Genomic DNA, 15,675 nt, shown 5'->3' on the forward strand with positions numbered 1-15,675 from the left:
GTTTTGAATTCAATACATCTGGCCACCGGTAGCAGGTGCAGGCGGCGGATTGCAATAGACACAGAGCAAAATTTGCATAGACTTAAAAGTGTTCTAGCAGCTGCGTACTGTGCCCTTTCCAACCTCAAGACTTCTTCCTTGTTGGACTCTAAATACAGGGAGCAGGCATAGTCGAGTCTTGACAAAACCGTTGCCTGAATGATGACCTGACGCGTTGAGGCATCAATAAAGTCCAACAGGGGTCTAAGCCCCCGAAGGAGTGCAAAGCACGTCCCAGCTGTTTTTTTTGTTTGGACTCGATAGTTTAAGGAAGAGTAGAGCCATACCCCAAGGTTCTTTACTGCCTGTTTGGGGGAGGGGGGTTTACCAAGACTGGTTGGCCACCAGAGATCTCTCCACCGACCATGGTCCCATCCTACCAACAATACCTCTGATTTGTTAAGAGTTCAGTTGGAGGCAGTTGCTGTTAATCCACTTGGCCACTGCCGCAAGGTCGCCCTGAAACTTGAGGGCGTCTCACTCATTGTTATTAGAGAGTGCCACCACCAGCTGAGTATCGTCAGCGTGGGAGACCATGGTCAGACCCCTTCTGCTGGGGGCTGAGGGAGGAGCCCTGAGGAACCCCTTGTTTAACTGGATAATTGCCAGAGGCAAACAGCGGGGTAATGACCGTAAATGACCTCTTATGAAGAAAGAAACCCAACCACTCCAAAGCCAGGCCCATAATTCCGGCCTCCGCAAGGCGTCGCAGCAGTATGTCGTGCGACACTGTGTCGAACGCCGCGCTCAGATCTAACAGAATCAGCGCAGACGTTCGACCCTCATCAACGGCTGACCAGAGATCTTCCTTAACCGCTAGGAGTGCTGATTCCGTGCTATGACCCGGCCTAAAGCCATTCTGAGAGGGATCCAGAAGGCTATTGGTAGTCAGATAGTCTGATAGAATCGAGTTCACATAGGTCTCTGTGATCTTAGCTGCCCATGGAAGCAAGGAAATAGGGCGGAAATTCTCAGGTCTGGCTGGATCGAGAGTCGGTTTCTTGAGTAGAGGGATCACTTTAGCTTGTTTCCAAGCCCTGGGCACCACAGCTTTTCTGAGGGAATCATTTATCAACTGATTTAGGGGTGGTAGAATTGTTGACAGCACTTTCTTAAATTGGTCAGGCTTAAGAGGGTCGGCAGGATATCCTGACTTAATCTTATAGCAAAGAGCAGAGAGTTGATCAGCCGTAATAGTCGGAAAAGTGTGGAGGGTGTTAGCCTGTTGGCAACCGCGTGACTCCTGCGGGATGCTATAAGTGGTCGGGAAGGACCGATAGACGGCGTCCACTTTTTCCACAAAAAAAAGGGCAAGGTACTCACACTGTTTAATGGACTTGATGGTTGACCCCGCTGCGGTTTGTTTAGATCGCAGACTGGCGAGAATGGAAAATGTACTCTTAGAGGGATTAGTACTCTCACGTATTTGATTGGAGATAAAAGCTGCACGTGCCCGATATATGGCCTTATGGTAGCTTTTGATTGCTGCCCGATAGATGACTTTGGCCTTGGAGCAGAAATCTCTTCTCCAAATCCGTTCTAGTCTCTTGCACCCCTTATGCATGTCAGCAAGTTCCGTCTTGAACCATGGTCGAGATTTGGCTTTTTGATTGGCGGAGCGCTTCAGAGGGATCAAGCTGTCTAATGGGTGTTCTATCCACTCCAAGAATGCTCTGTAGGCTTCAGTGGAATCTTCAACTAGATTTGGGATAGTAGCCAAAAGGCAAACATCCAGATGATCCCAATTAAGTTTGTGCCACAGTCGTTTCCAAGTGGAAACCTGACCCTCAGTCCGAGCAGGAGTCATAAAGGGTCATTGAAACCAAAAAATGGTCCGTCTAACCTAGTCTGATCGGTGTGTGCACTGTAATGTGGTATATGTTAGTAAAAACTGGATCTAATAAGTGCCCCGCAATATGGGTAGAACTTACTACTAGCTGTAACAATTGGCAGGCTGCTAGATCGGCTGCAAAATTCGCCATATCAATATTCTCTACTTTGTCTAAGTGTAGGTTCAAATCCCCCAGAATAGTAAAGTTGGCAGTGTGACCAGCAAGGGTGCTAACCATATCTACCAGGGCCTCCCTAAAACCTAGTGAGGGCCCTGGAGGTCGATATATCAAGAGCTCGGACAAGTTGTGAGTGGGGCTCAAGGTGACCTTAAAAAGGGCACTCTCACAGCCAGTGATCCTCTGCAGACTAAACGAACAAGAGTAACACAATTTAAAAATAATTGCTATGCCCCCACCTCTAGTAGCTCTGTTAATCAGAAGAAAACTGTACGCCCCAGGGAGCGCGAGGCCAGGTTCAGCAGTCATGTCATCCGAGAGCCATGTCTCGGTCAGGAAGAGGACATCTGGAGTGGCCTCCTCTAATAAATCCAGAACGTCCGCATGATGTTTGGCTAGAGAGCGACAATTGAGACTGAATATGTTAATATATTTTTTAGATCTGGGGAGGGGGTGGCAAGATAGTGGTGTAAGTGTAGTTTGGAATCTACATTGCAGGCAGCTGAAACATGGATTAGTAATTTCTTTCTGTTTGTCATATCAGCTGGGCCAGGCTGTTTGGAGCAGATGAACAAGAAGTAATTATAACTGTGTGTGTAGAAGATGTATACAGAAGTGGACACTCGATCAAAACAACCAATACCACACCACCACCATACCAATATCACCATCAATACCATTACCAGTACCACACCCCCACTGACATCATCACAACCACTAATATCGCCACCTCCACCAACATGACTTCTACCGCCAATACCTCACCAACAATATCACTAACAGTACCAGCAAAACCACCACCACAAGCAATACCATTACTGCCGGAAATATCACCACCTCCAACAATACCACCATCAATACCTCAAATTAAATACCAGCACCACATCATCACCAATACTATTACCAGTAAAACGACTACTACTACCAGCAACACTACCAAGCATTTGGAAAGCTAGGAGGGCTGGCTGTGATTTATTATAACATGCCTGTCCTTGCATATGTTGTCACAGTAAGCTCAGTCCTATTGGTAAATTTGAAGATAAGTTAGCACTTGAGAAGGAACAAGATTTTAAAATCTGGAAGGAGAAAAGAGACAATTTTGAGAGGTTTCACAAAATAGTTTTGCGGACTGCGAAGATTAAACTGGAGGGCTTTCCATTATTTTGTGACTAGTAATGGGAAGGAAAACAAAGGTACAATCATAATCAGGCGGCTGCTCCTTCCCATTACTACTATATATAACAAGGGGACCCAAAGTAGCAATAGGCTTGGGACCTTGGGGGTATAGAATATTTCAGGTATAGAATATTTCAAAAGACAGTGGTCCCAAACTTCAATATCAATTTAAAAACAAAGGTACAAGTAGACCAAAATTGGAATCTTTGTTCATTGTCCAGCCGGACAAAATTTAATAATAAATATAAACAGATATAGCAAAATATCTTACAATTTCCAAGTGGGACACACGCCTGTGTCCAGCTGCCACATATACACAACCAACAGATAAACAAACAAACAAATACAAGGCAAAGCAAAAGTCTGTCAATTGGGCTAAAAATGTGTAGAACAGACAAATTAATTGAATACACTTTCTGTGATTTCAAAATTAAGGAGGTATACAAATCATCAAGTGTAAAAAGTGTCGACGACGTTTCGGACCTTATCTATTAAAGGACCATCATCAGGACATATCGATGCATGCCTTTACTACATATATCTCTGGTTGTATTGCGCTCTCCTGATATTATTTAGGGGAGGCTTACTTGCTCTCATCTAGATCTATTGTAGAGTTATAAAGTTTTAATTACATTGCTGAGCAGTATCCATAGATTCACGCTCCAGTAGGTTAGGTGAGCAGCTCCTAACGGGGGGAGGCTTTTCCATATTTGTACGTATACAAGGCGGAGGGGCAGTCAATCAATGTACCATCCACTCGCGTATTTACCAAAATGGTATCCGGTCGTGAGTCGGAAAAATGAAGTCCAGAACTCCCGTAATAGGGGGTCTGTTGGAGCCGGCAAGATACTGCTCCAGAGCAGTATCTTGCCGGCTCCAACAGACCCCCTATTACGGGAGTAAATACGCAAGTGGATGGTACATTGATTGACTGCCCCTCCGCCTTGTATACGTACAAATACGGAAAAGACTCCCCCCGTTAGGAGCTGCTCACCTAACCTACTGGAGCGTGAATCTATGGATACTGCTCAGCAATGTAATTAAAACTTTATAACTCTACAATAGATCTAGATGAGAGCAAGTAAGCCTCCCCTAAATAATATCAGGAGAGCGCAATACAACCAGAGATATATGTAGTAAAGGCATGCATCGATATGTCCTGATGATGGTCCTTTAATAGATAAGGTCCGAAACGTCGTCGACACTTTTTACACTTGATGATTTGTATACCTCCTTAATTTTGAAATCACAGAAAGTGTATTCAATTAATTTGTCTGTTCTACACATTTTTAGCCCAATTGACAGACTTTTGCTTTGCCTTGTATTTGTTTGTTTGTTTATCTGTTGGTTGTGTATATGTGGCAGCTGGACACAGGCGTGTGTCCCACTTGGAAATTGTAAGATATTTTGCTATATCTGTTTATATTTATTATTAAATTTTGTCCGGCTGGACAATGAACAAAGATTCCAATTTTGGTCTACTTGTACCTTTGTTTTTAAATTGATATTGAAGTTTGGGACCACTGTCTTTTGAAATATTCTATACCCCCAAGGTCCCAAGCCAATTGCTACTTTGGGTCCCCTTGTTATATATAGTAGTAATGGGAAGGAGCAGCCGCCTGATTATGACTTTTGTATTTTTGGAAGAGCGAAGTACTCGGCTTGGAATAAGGAAATCTATTTTTTGTTGGAGGAAAACAAGATCTGTGGCATGAAGAGCTCTGTGGCAGATGCATAAGTCCATACATTTAGCTGGCTTTTCTACCAGGTAACAGTGAAGGAGGAAAGGAATGCTGGCCTGAAAATGATGAGTAGGCTAGGAGGCCCAATAGAAGTCTAGTAACTCAATTTCGAATCAGTTGGAGATGCTACAGCAGATGTTTAGGAATGCCTAACTAGAGAGAAGTACAGCAATCAGTGTTGGTGAGAATCAATGTCCGAATACCTGTCTTGCAACAATCAGTGGGAATGATAGGGTGAATGTTGAGGAGCAGATTAAGATAGGACCAGCAAAAACTCCTATGTTATGTCAGCCGTAATGGGCAAAGGTGCATCCCCCAGCTCACGGGGGCCACCAGCCTGGAGTCTAGGTGGACGGACCACCAAGGATAACAACCTCAGTCTAATCAAATTTATTTTAACAACTACCTTGCATCCAAGTGTTGACTGTTCTAAAGTAGGCACGGGCGTTATCTTTAGGAGGCGTATAAGACACAATTCTTTGATTGCTGTAAGCTTATGACATGCAAGCCAATTTAAAATCTCAAATTAAGGAGAAAAGAGGGGCGATATATCAGATGTAAAGATGAGCTTAGGGAAGTTTGTATTTGTGAAAGAAAACCGAACACCAAGGGTGGTAGTCTTTTATCCACTACCAGATACCCCCTGTTCCTTTTCTCGCTCTTGCAGGTTCTTGCTTTCTCTCTTCATGAGTGTTTTGCCATCTTTCTCATCCTTCATCCCTCCGATCTATGCTTTTTCTCACTTTTTTGTACTCAGTATATATCTGATGCGTGAAATAAATGCTGGTCCCCCGAAATAAGTGCTGGTGCCCCCCCCCACCCCTCACCCCAGATCAAATGAAGTACTGGATAAGGGAACACCCTAATGAATTCCACAAATAACCTTTTAGCAGAAGAATGAGGCGAGAGTGACGGCTTGGGGTCTGTTGGTCAACAGGAGGCGATCCATCTAAGGACAGACCCCCGGATAACTAGAGTAGAGCACCTACAAAATAATGTGAAGTGAGAAAATACATCAAGAGCTGCAATGAGGTCAGATCCAGCAAAATGAGGGCTGCCTGACCCCCTTAAACAAGGATGAAACAAATGTCATTTATTGCATTAAGTAAGGCAATTTCGATGCCAGGGACGTGTAGAAAAGCAGATTGAATAGGGGCAAAAAGGGAGTTTGCCTCTACAAATATAGTGATTTGATGAGTGATCTAAGCTGTTAGTAAGTAGGGGCAGTGTTTCATATAGTTTTCGCGACAGAAATGTCATGTGTGATGCAACCTATTTTTGCGGGTGTGGTTGGCTTCTTGATAAGCAGTAAGTGGGAGGTGGAATAAGCCTAAGTATGTAGGACAGGCAGATTGTTACACTCAAAACATAAAATGTTGTTCCAGCTGAGTAGACGCATATGTGGATAGAACTGGAGCCAGAGTGCAGACCTGGCTTCTGATGTCTAAGGAAATGACCAAATGATCTGACCGGATCACTGGAATATTTGTCCATCATAAGGAAAAAGGTAAAGGTGAAAATCAAATCCAATATTTAACTGTCCATGTAGTTGGCAGTGAAGACTAATTGGTTGTGGGCTGTGGATGCCAGAGAGTTCAGCAAGAGGGCAGCGCTAGGGACATTCAAAGCCTCTATCCAACATTGAGATCACCCTGAAGGCGGACATTGGCTGCTTGCATGACACTGGGAGAGATGGCATCAGTTAAGGTTGAGCAGAAATCACTAGAAGGACCAGAGGAATGTTACATTAGTAAACACATTAATGGGGATGTGGGATGTGCTGAAAAAGCAGAGAAGACAGTGCGTTAAGTAACAGAGCAAAGCAATGGTGTCTCAAAAAATTATCATGAACGAGCCTGCCACCAACTTTACCTCGTCGGTCAATCTGTATAATTTTGAAACCATTGGATATAGCTGTCACAAGATTGATCTATTGATGTCCTTTCGCCATGCATCCATGAGAAAGGGGATAGCTATGTTTGAAGAGGTAATCACAACACGAATTGTGACATTGTGTTGAAGCAGAGATCGTGTGTTAAGGAAGACAAAGCGGAATAAACTAGGGGAAAGATTGCGCTTGAGAAGTGAGAAATGGGAGGCGGGAAGGCAACATAGCAGTCTTAGGAATGGTTTTAAGTGAAGGAATCTAGCAGTGACCTTGATAGGCCGGTTTTAACAGCAATGGTTGTTAAGTTTAGCTTTTCACCTTCCTCTATTGCTGGGTTCCTATCAGCAGCAACGTTCTTGCCAGGAGACCATATACATGTACATATATTTGTATGTACGGGCATGTATAAGCGCAAATCTAGCTGCATTATAATTGGGCACTGTGCAGAATTGGAGTCATATAGAGGAGCAGCCTGTTAGGTACATCTGATAGCAGATGGATAGGGTATTTACAGGTAGGGTTCAGATGAGATGGAGGCTTGTAGGTAAGGAGTACATAATGTGAGGATAGTGAGATATATTAGAGGAGAGGAGGGCACTTTCACTTATAGCACAGGCAGATTGTACCTGATAGCTGAATGGAGGCAGGTCGCTTTGGAGGCAGGTTGCAATATTGGGAAAATTACACAATGATGATAAGCCGGTGTTTGAAGAAATAGGTTTTCGGTTGAAGGATATTCATTAGCAGGTTGCTGGTAAGCAGAGTTTTGCACTTGTCCATAACTTGGAAAGACCAGGACTTATACAACTGAACTAAAATCAGATTTCATTTGAAGGAGAAAATGTTGATGAATGGTGCTCATCACTGTATAAATCCTGAAGCGAGCAAGAAAGGTGCTGATGTGGAGCCTCAGAATTTTTACTTGCTCATCAGTTGTGAGTTGAGGCCGCCAATGCTCATAGCAGAGAGGCAGGCCTGCGCTTGCTCTAGTTTTAGGACCCTGGTATATAAATTCCGCTTTCAAGAGATACTGTTTGAAATAGGTAATGTCATTACAGATGAGATCTTTTGGTGTCATCTGCATACTGATGAATCTTAGGGGTTCTATGTTGAGATTGAAGAATACTGGCAAGAAGACAGATCCTTAGGGAAGGCTGCAGAAGACTAGGGTTGGCGTGGACCAGAAAGATCTCAGCTGTAATCTGTGGCCCATTCCGATAGTTGGTGTCCCACGCTGAGGTCTGAACATAGCTTCAAAGTCCTGGAGAAGGCCTTTGTTTGTAATCTTTTCTTGTAGTGTGATGCTGACTGTCTTTTCTATGATCATGTCACAGAATGTTAAGTGGGTGATAGCTCGGTAGTTAGTGCATTTGTTAATGCCAAGGTTAGATTCCTTCAGCAAAGGCAAGATTTGACAGTATTAATTTTGGATAGATCCCTTGCTTGAAGGATGTGTGGACTGTAGGTCTTATTCAGACGCTGCAGGCTCACCAGCAGAAGCTCCCTGCTGATCATCCATCTCTCGATGGAGTGTGCGATTGTGAATTAGGTGGTACATCAGTGGATTTAGGGCACCTTTCCACCAAATTCGAAATGACCCTTCATGTTTAAAACTTGAGAGCTCCACAGGGGATGGCCTTAACTGTTGAAATTGAGATCATGTTTGTCCTCATCAGACTTGTCTTTCAGAGAGTTAAGAAATCTTGAGAGGTTGTCTGGTAAAACAATATCAAAGACAGCCAAATAAGAATGCTGACGTTGTTGATGAGTAGGTCTTTTCTTTGATGAGGTTGTTAACAGCTGAGCACCTTTCTCTGGAGTGCCCATAGTTTAATATACTTTATGCCACTAATATTCAAGTAACATTAAAATGCCCTGATCGGCTCAGTTTGCTGTTCTCTTTTCTATCAGAGCCCTGTCTTAAATCTCAGCACCAGCCTGGGTACTTGCGGACAACCAATAGGGGCAATAGCATGACTTGTGGAGTCTCTGGAGAAGCCTCAACTTCAGCTACATAATGGTTAAGACATTCTGAGTGTCGATGGAGAGTACCCCGGGCTTCACATTGGATTTGCATGCAGGTAAGCAGAACCAGACTGAAGGGTTTAATTAGCAAGTAGGGTGGGAGGAGCTAATGTAACAGTGTGCTTGGATAATGACACTCTGAATTCCTCTGTAGAGAACCTGAAGGCAGAACAGGTTAGTCTTCTGCTGAAATGAAAGCAGTTTGCTTAGAGTCTCAAGGTCTACTGAAGGGAGTTCCCAATATAAATAAAGGAATTCTATACATGCAACAATTTCTCTCTTGAGAAGTGATGAGCGCGTTGGAATGACCTCGATATTTTAGCACACTCACTAGCACCAGTGGTACAGGAAAGTGTGGGTGGTTGTGAACTGTGTTATCATAGGCAAGTCAAGACTCTTCTAGAAGGGTGTGAGACTGAATGTAAGCTCTGTGTTGTGGTATGGCATCCCAGGCATACAGCATCATAGTACTCCAGAAAACACATTACCACTCAGATTATCAAAGGAATTGTCTAAAAAATCTGCAAGAGCGGGAGTACTACTCGTAATAAGTGGAGATGATTGATGGTGTGTTGGAATACTTGGTTTACTTGAGACATGAAACAGAGTTCAGTGTGAAATAACACCTGTATGTTATGTGTCTAACAAGTGGGAACTCTCGGAGGCATAAAGGTGGTCACCGAGTGAGGCCAGTGGAAGCACGTAGCTGTCAAAGAGAGTCAGAGAGATGGCTGATCCTAAGGGATGGCAGATGTTTGCTCCAGGATTTGGACAGGAAAGGACCACATTTTACTTCTTCTGTTCGGATCTGTAAGGAGAAAATAGTTAAGGGATCTGTCTCTATATAGATTAGTGGTCTATAAGAATGACGTGATTTGCAGGGTCAAGCTAGCAGAATAGGGTAAGTGCTCAGGCTTAGCAAACCCTGTTTAGAGCATTTAAGCAGCTCTTCGTAGATAGTAAAATTCTTTCTATTCCTTAAGAAATGTGTTGTCCTCAAGGTTTGCTGAGAGTGTGCTGGCCTGGTGGTTTGGACTGTACTGTTACTATTAGAGCAGGACAAAGTCTGATTTGCATATAACTTATCTTTTGAGTGTCGTAGTGGCAAAAACCACGGTGGACTGCAATGTGACTAAGAGTGATTGTGGGTGGCTGAGAAATACTCAAGCAATCCACCCATCACATTTTGACTTTTCTATGTAGTATTATGGATGGGGTTAACTATTTTCTTGAATCAATAGTGTGTGAGAAATAGATTCTGAAAATAGATAACATTCTGAAAATGTTGTACAATATGACCTACACTATGCTGACATAGATATAGGTTAACGGCAGACCATGAAATTATTCGAAGCCAGAACACATTTGTGTCGGAAATTGATGAGATATTATGGGATAAAATTTCCAGAAACTGGCATATATTTTACTGACCATTCCGATCGCCAGTACCTATTTGCTTTATACGCCAAGGAGTAGACTTCTCTATTGCCCTCAATGGATGCCTGTTTAGGAATCTCTGGCATCTGTTTTCGATGCAAAATAAGTTATAATTTATTGACCGTCAAAAGCTTTTCAGAAGGACCTGGGTATCACTGCAGTGCTCATCTTTTAGTTAATTTAGTAAAGTAAGCCCAATTAGATTGTGAAAAATCAACAGGGAAAGGCATTGATCACTTCTGAAGTCTCAAAGGAATGGGTGGAAGAGGGGAGACTGAGGGACTGAAAGAGCAAGACCAACAGGAAAGTGCAGCAATCATGCATACATGAGTCGAGAGGAATGACCCAGCACCAGAGAAAGGGGATTCAGATTAAGGGGCGGAATCAGAGAATATGGAGTTTGGAATAAATACAAATTTACAAATAGATAAATAGGTTGTAGTGGAAACAGCTTGTGACACACACCCTTGGACATTCTAAACCTTGACAAACTCTCAGTAAAAATATAGAAATTATAGAAATGCATTCAACATTAAGCAAGTAAATTATGTGAGGACATCCTTTTTTTTCTTTTTCATATTTAATGGAGAAGAGTGAAAACCCCGTAATTGAATTTATCATATTCGTTACTCAACCTCAATAGAAAGGATTGAAAAATGTAAATCCATATTTAACTCATATCAAGAAGTTGTGGCCACGGGTGTAATTTCGATTTTGGCAGCCCAGCCACTGGAACACTGTTGTGTCTGAGGCAGTGAATACAACATGTGGCAGCTGGCACACCACCAGATTTAAACTTGTTGGCTTGCATTTTTCTCTAAAAGGTCTTCTACGTACGTAGCAAAAGCAACTTCAGGGTTGACAACAGAAACCATTTCCTTAATGTAACTATAATTGCTGCAGCAAATTCTGCCTAAAAGATGTGCCTGCCTATGACACTTAGAGCCGTTCCTTCACACCCTGGTCCTTGAAACGAGAAAGTGGTGCTTAGCATGCTGAGCCTAAAAAGTTTACATTCTTGTATCAACTGAAGTTTATCTCCTACCTTTCTCATGATTCCAGTCTCCTGTACCTGTGTACTCCTCGTGTGTCTCCAAAGCCATGTGGTTCCCTTTGAACCACTGTTTTCAAAATTCTATATATTAGTGTCACCTTTGCTTAGCAGTGTTTATTTCAATACAGCTGTTGGGTGGGCCTTCTTGTCTGTTGTTTCTTTGGTTCACAGAAATATATTTTCCTTTTGTTAAAAAACATTTTAAGACTTCAACTGACTTGAGTGCAGAGTTTCTTTGACAGACCTGATGCTTTGTTTTGAGAAGTGCCTGCACTTCACCGAAAGTGGGGAGCAGAACTGGACATGACTCCACAACTATGGCAACTTCAGGCCTCAACAGGTAAGATGGAGAAATTGCTAGCTTGAGTGGACAGTTGCCTGGCGTCCGACTCACTAAGCAGGTCAGACAGCGGTGTCGCTCTACTGTATTTAGGAAATATCTCATCTAAGTGTGTTATTGTATAAAGCATTGAAAAGTTGAATTTGTCGTTTGGGTAGGTAATGATAGAATAAACCCACTTCGGGTAGCTATATGGGGGACGTCCTGGGATAACAGGAGGTAGAAGTGCAAGTGTAATCTACGGTGTAGGGCAGGTCTCGCCTATCTTAAAGAAACCCACAGCCAACCCCTCGGACCTTAATAACTATCGTCCGATCTCTAACATCCCTATGCTAGCCAAACTCCTGGAAAAATGTGTTAACATACAACTGAACAGTCACATTGCTCGTTTCAACCTGCTGAACCAATTTCAATCTGGTTTCAGAGCAGGTCACAGCACAGAAACAGCCATGACACACATATTAGATGACGCTCTAAAAATCCTTGACCAAAATGAAGCCTGTCTTCTAATCCTACTCGACCTGTCATCAGCTTTTGACACCGTCAAACACGAAAACCTGCTGAATCTCCTGAGACACAAAATGGGTTTGTCTGGAACTGTATTTAACTGGTTCGCCTCTTTCCTCCAAAATAGATCCCAAAGATTCAAGGTCAACCAATCCCTGTCCACCCCCTCGTCTGTCATGCTAGGAGTCCCACAAGGCTCCTCCCTCTCTCCCACCCTATTCAACCTTTTCATGGAACCACTCACTGATCTTCTCAGTTGCTCCAAGATACACTTCCACATGTATGCTGACGACACCCAATTATACATCAAAATCCACTCTCTGGAAGACATCAAATCACTCAAAACCACACTACAAAAAACCCAAATTTGGCTGGCCGAAAACCACTTGAAACTCAACTCCCTCAAAACTGAATTCCTTCTAATCGCTCCCCCTAACAAAACTCACACTATCATAGACTGGATGAAGCACCTAACAGCTCTCAATGGACAACCGCTCATAGTCGACACAGCAAAATCTCTAGGGGTAACGCTGGAATGTAATCTTAAGATGCAGAAACACATCAGCACCTCAACAAAGGGAGCTAACTTCCACCTTAAGACCCTGCGAAAACTGAAACCCTATCTGCCCGCCTTCGATCTCAAACAAGCAGTTCAAGCCCTAGTTATCCCACGCCTGGAATATGGAGCAGTAACCTTATGCGGACTCCCTAGGTCATTGACAGCCCCGCTAAGAGCCTCGATAAACTCAGCGGCGAGACTCATCACAGGTTCTAAGAGAAACGCCCACATAGCCCTCAACTGGCTACCGTGTGAAGCCAGAATTCATTTAAAAATAGCTTGTATGACTCACAAGGCCCTCTACCACAACACCCCACACTACCTAGCCCAGAAATTGGTGCTCTCTGCGGAAAGCAGAGCTTCCAGGAGTGCCAAGACTCTGCTACTACAACCTCAACGATTTGCCAAGAAAAAAACATATAACCGATCCTTCTCTGGTTTGGCTCCGAGGATATGGAACGCTTTGCCCACTGAAACCAGAATGAACCCCTTCTCTACCGCCTTCAAAAGAGAAGTGAAAGCTATCCTCATGGCTCAATTCACATGAACTCTATGTCTACTCACGGCACTGTATTACCTGCTTCTCTTGGTTCATATTCGTCCTTCTCTTTATCTTTGTTGTTTTGCTCTAGCTAAGCACCTTCCTCTCTTGATCTAGACGTATGTATAACTTACCTATTTTGTGTTATCCTATATCATAATATATCGTATATTTACTCCACTTGCCCTGTAAAGCGCTCTGATACTCGCAAGAGTCTGGTTCGCGCTATATAAAACTTTCAAAAATATAATAAAAGGAAGCGGTGAGAGAAGGCAGGGAATGCTCACATCCCTTAGCACAGACCCTGGTGGGTGAATGTGTGAATGAAAGAGGTGCATTGATCTAGCCATCCTGACGCCCTGCACGCCACAGTATTGGAGGAGGTTGAGAATTCAACTCCAACTATCCTTGGATTGATCTCTGACCAATTGCAACCTCAATACATTCTAGAATAGAGTGGCTCTCAGTTTTGTCTTGGCTGCCAATGGCGGTGCCTGTGCAACTGTAGGTTTTGAATGGTGTACCTTTATACATAATGTCTTGTTAGGTATACAAGAAATATATGGAAGCGGGAAGCAATTAGATAAATTGATAACCGGGCTGACTTTAAAAGGCGGTCCTGGCTAAAGAAACTCTTTGGAGTTCAGGAAATGTAGGGAACGGAGATTCTTGAACTAGTACTGATCATCTTTGCCATTCTTACTCTTATTTATATTATTTTTCGAATTTATGTTGCCTCTCTCAACCGAGTTAGTTGTGTCAAGGGATCTCTCCATCGTAAAAAGTGAAAATAGTTGATGTTGAGGTTAAGGAATAAATGGATTGGAAATTTGATTAGGACTTGTTAGAATGTTTTGAGCCTGAAATGAATTTGGAAGTGAATCCATAGTCCTAAAGTGAATCACTTTAGGGCTATGGATGTGTCCTGAGTTGCGCTAAGAAGTAGTGTAAGACAGAGGGCTTGACCATCTACACCAGTGGTTCCCAACCTTTTGACTCCTGAGGACCCCCATTGAGTCACCACTGGAAGCCGGGGACCCCCAAGCAATTTGTAGGATTTAAATTTCAAACATTAAAACAGTAATTCGGAAAACAATTACTACACCATTGCTGTAGCTTCATTATAATTGCTGCAGCCATGTTTTCTTCCTCATGTGATTGTGCCTGAAGGACATGCGCATCTGTGATGTGTAAAGGCTCTTTTTCATCTTGGCTCATAGGACGAGAAAGTGATAATTGGCTTCTCTGCCTAAAAATGTATATTTTTGTAACAACTCAAGGTCGTCACCTTCCTTCCTCACTATCTCAGTCTCTGGCACTTGTCTATTCCCTTTATTTCACTAAAGCCACGTGATTCCAATTGCAAGCCTGATTGTAAAATACTCCACGTTTGTGTCTCCTCTTTACTTAGATTTGCTCATTGTTTCATGACTCTGTCCCTAATCATAGGTATATATTTTTATTTTGTTAATAAACATTTTAAAACTTCAGTTGGCCTGAGTGCAGAGTTTCTTTGACAGAGGAACAAATGATCCATAGTGTCTGCCATGGAGGACCTGCGGTTACTACAGACCAGGTGTCCATCCTTAAGAATAACATAACTAATGTACCCCACTCATGGCAGTATTTTTGTGGGGGCATTTTTTTGTGTAGGAGTTCTGCCCAGTACAGCCAAGGTTTACATGGATATTCCAGACAGTAGGAATGATACTGAACATGGCATCAGAGGTGTGCCATAAATGTATTGTGGCCTTCTGTCTTAATTGATGCCCAAATTGGCTCCACCACACGGAGGCTTCTGATGCTGGAATCAGCAGATGTTTTGCCACTGGCAACTCGATCTAACGACACCACTACTTAATTTGTGAAAATGTAAGCACCAGGGCCATTCACAGGACACTGAAGCTTGCACTACCCATGACCCCAGCCTGCACTGCCAATGACAGCACCTACACAACGAGAAACCCTCACACACCTAGAAATTTGAGAGTCCAGACTATTCCAAGCCACCCAAAGCTATAGTAATGTCTTGGGCGGCAAGTATTATTGTTTTTTAATGTATATTGACGCACTAAATACTGTTGTTCTTATCTGAATATTAGACAGACAGATAGCACCACAAATGTGGTGAACTGGCATTAGCTGGTACTGACAATTAAGTGCTGGTGCTGAGCACCGGAAACCACCGGCTCACATTAAGCACTGAACTATACACTCTAAATGAGGCGGTGGAATGAACAGGCAGGCAGAATGGGCATCCGCCATTTCGGGATGTCCTTTTACTACCCTCTAAATGAGCCCCTAGGCAATATGATTACATTTATATGACGCATTGACACTGAAAATGGCCTGCTGGGC

The 15,675-nt window shown here is 43.1% G+C and overlaps 1 long non-coding RNA gene across 1 annotated transcript in view; it reads left to right on the top strand.

The window, feature by feature from the left end:
- LOC144819306 (uncharacterized) overlaps nucleotides 1-8,901 on the top strand; it is a 49,273-nt gene extending 40,372 nt beyond the window's left edge. Inside the window, exon 4 of the long non-coding RNA XR_013607281.1 lies at nucleotides 8,766-8,901. This is a non-coding gene — a long non-coding RNA (uncharacterized LOC144819306). The remainder of the gene's footprint in view (nucleotides 1-8,765) is intronic.
- The last annotated feature ends 6,774 nt before the right edge of the window (nucleotides 8,902-15,675 follow it).

This window comes from Lissotriton helveticus, chromosome 2_1, assembly GCF_964261635.1.
Source record: "Lissotriton helveticus chromosome 2_1, aLisHel1.1, whole genome shotgun sequence".
Lineage (NCBI taxonomy): Eukaryota > Metazoa > Chordata > Amphibia > Caudata > Salamandridae > Lissotriton > Lissotriton helveticus.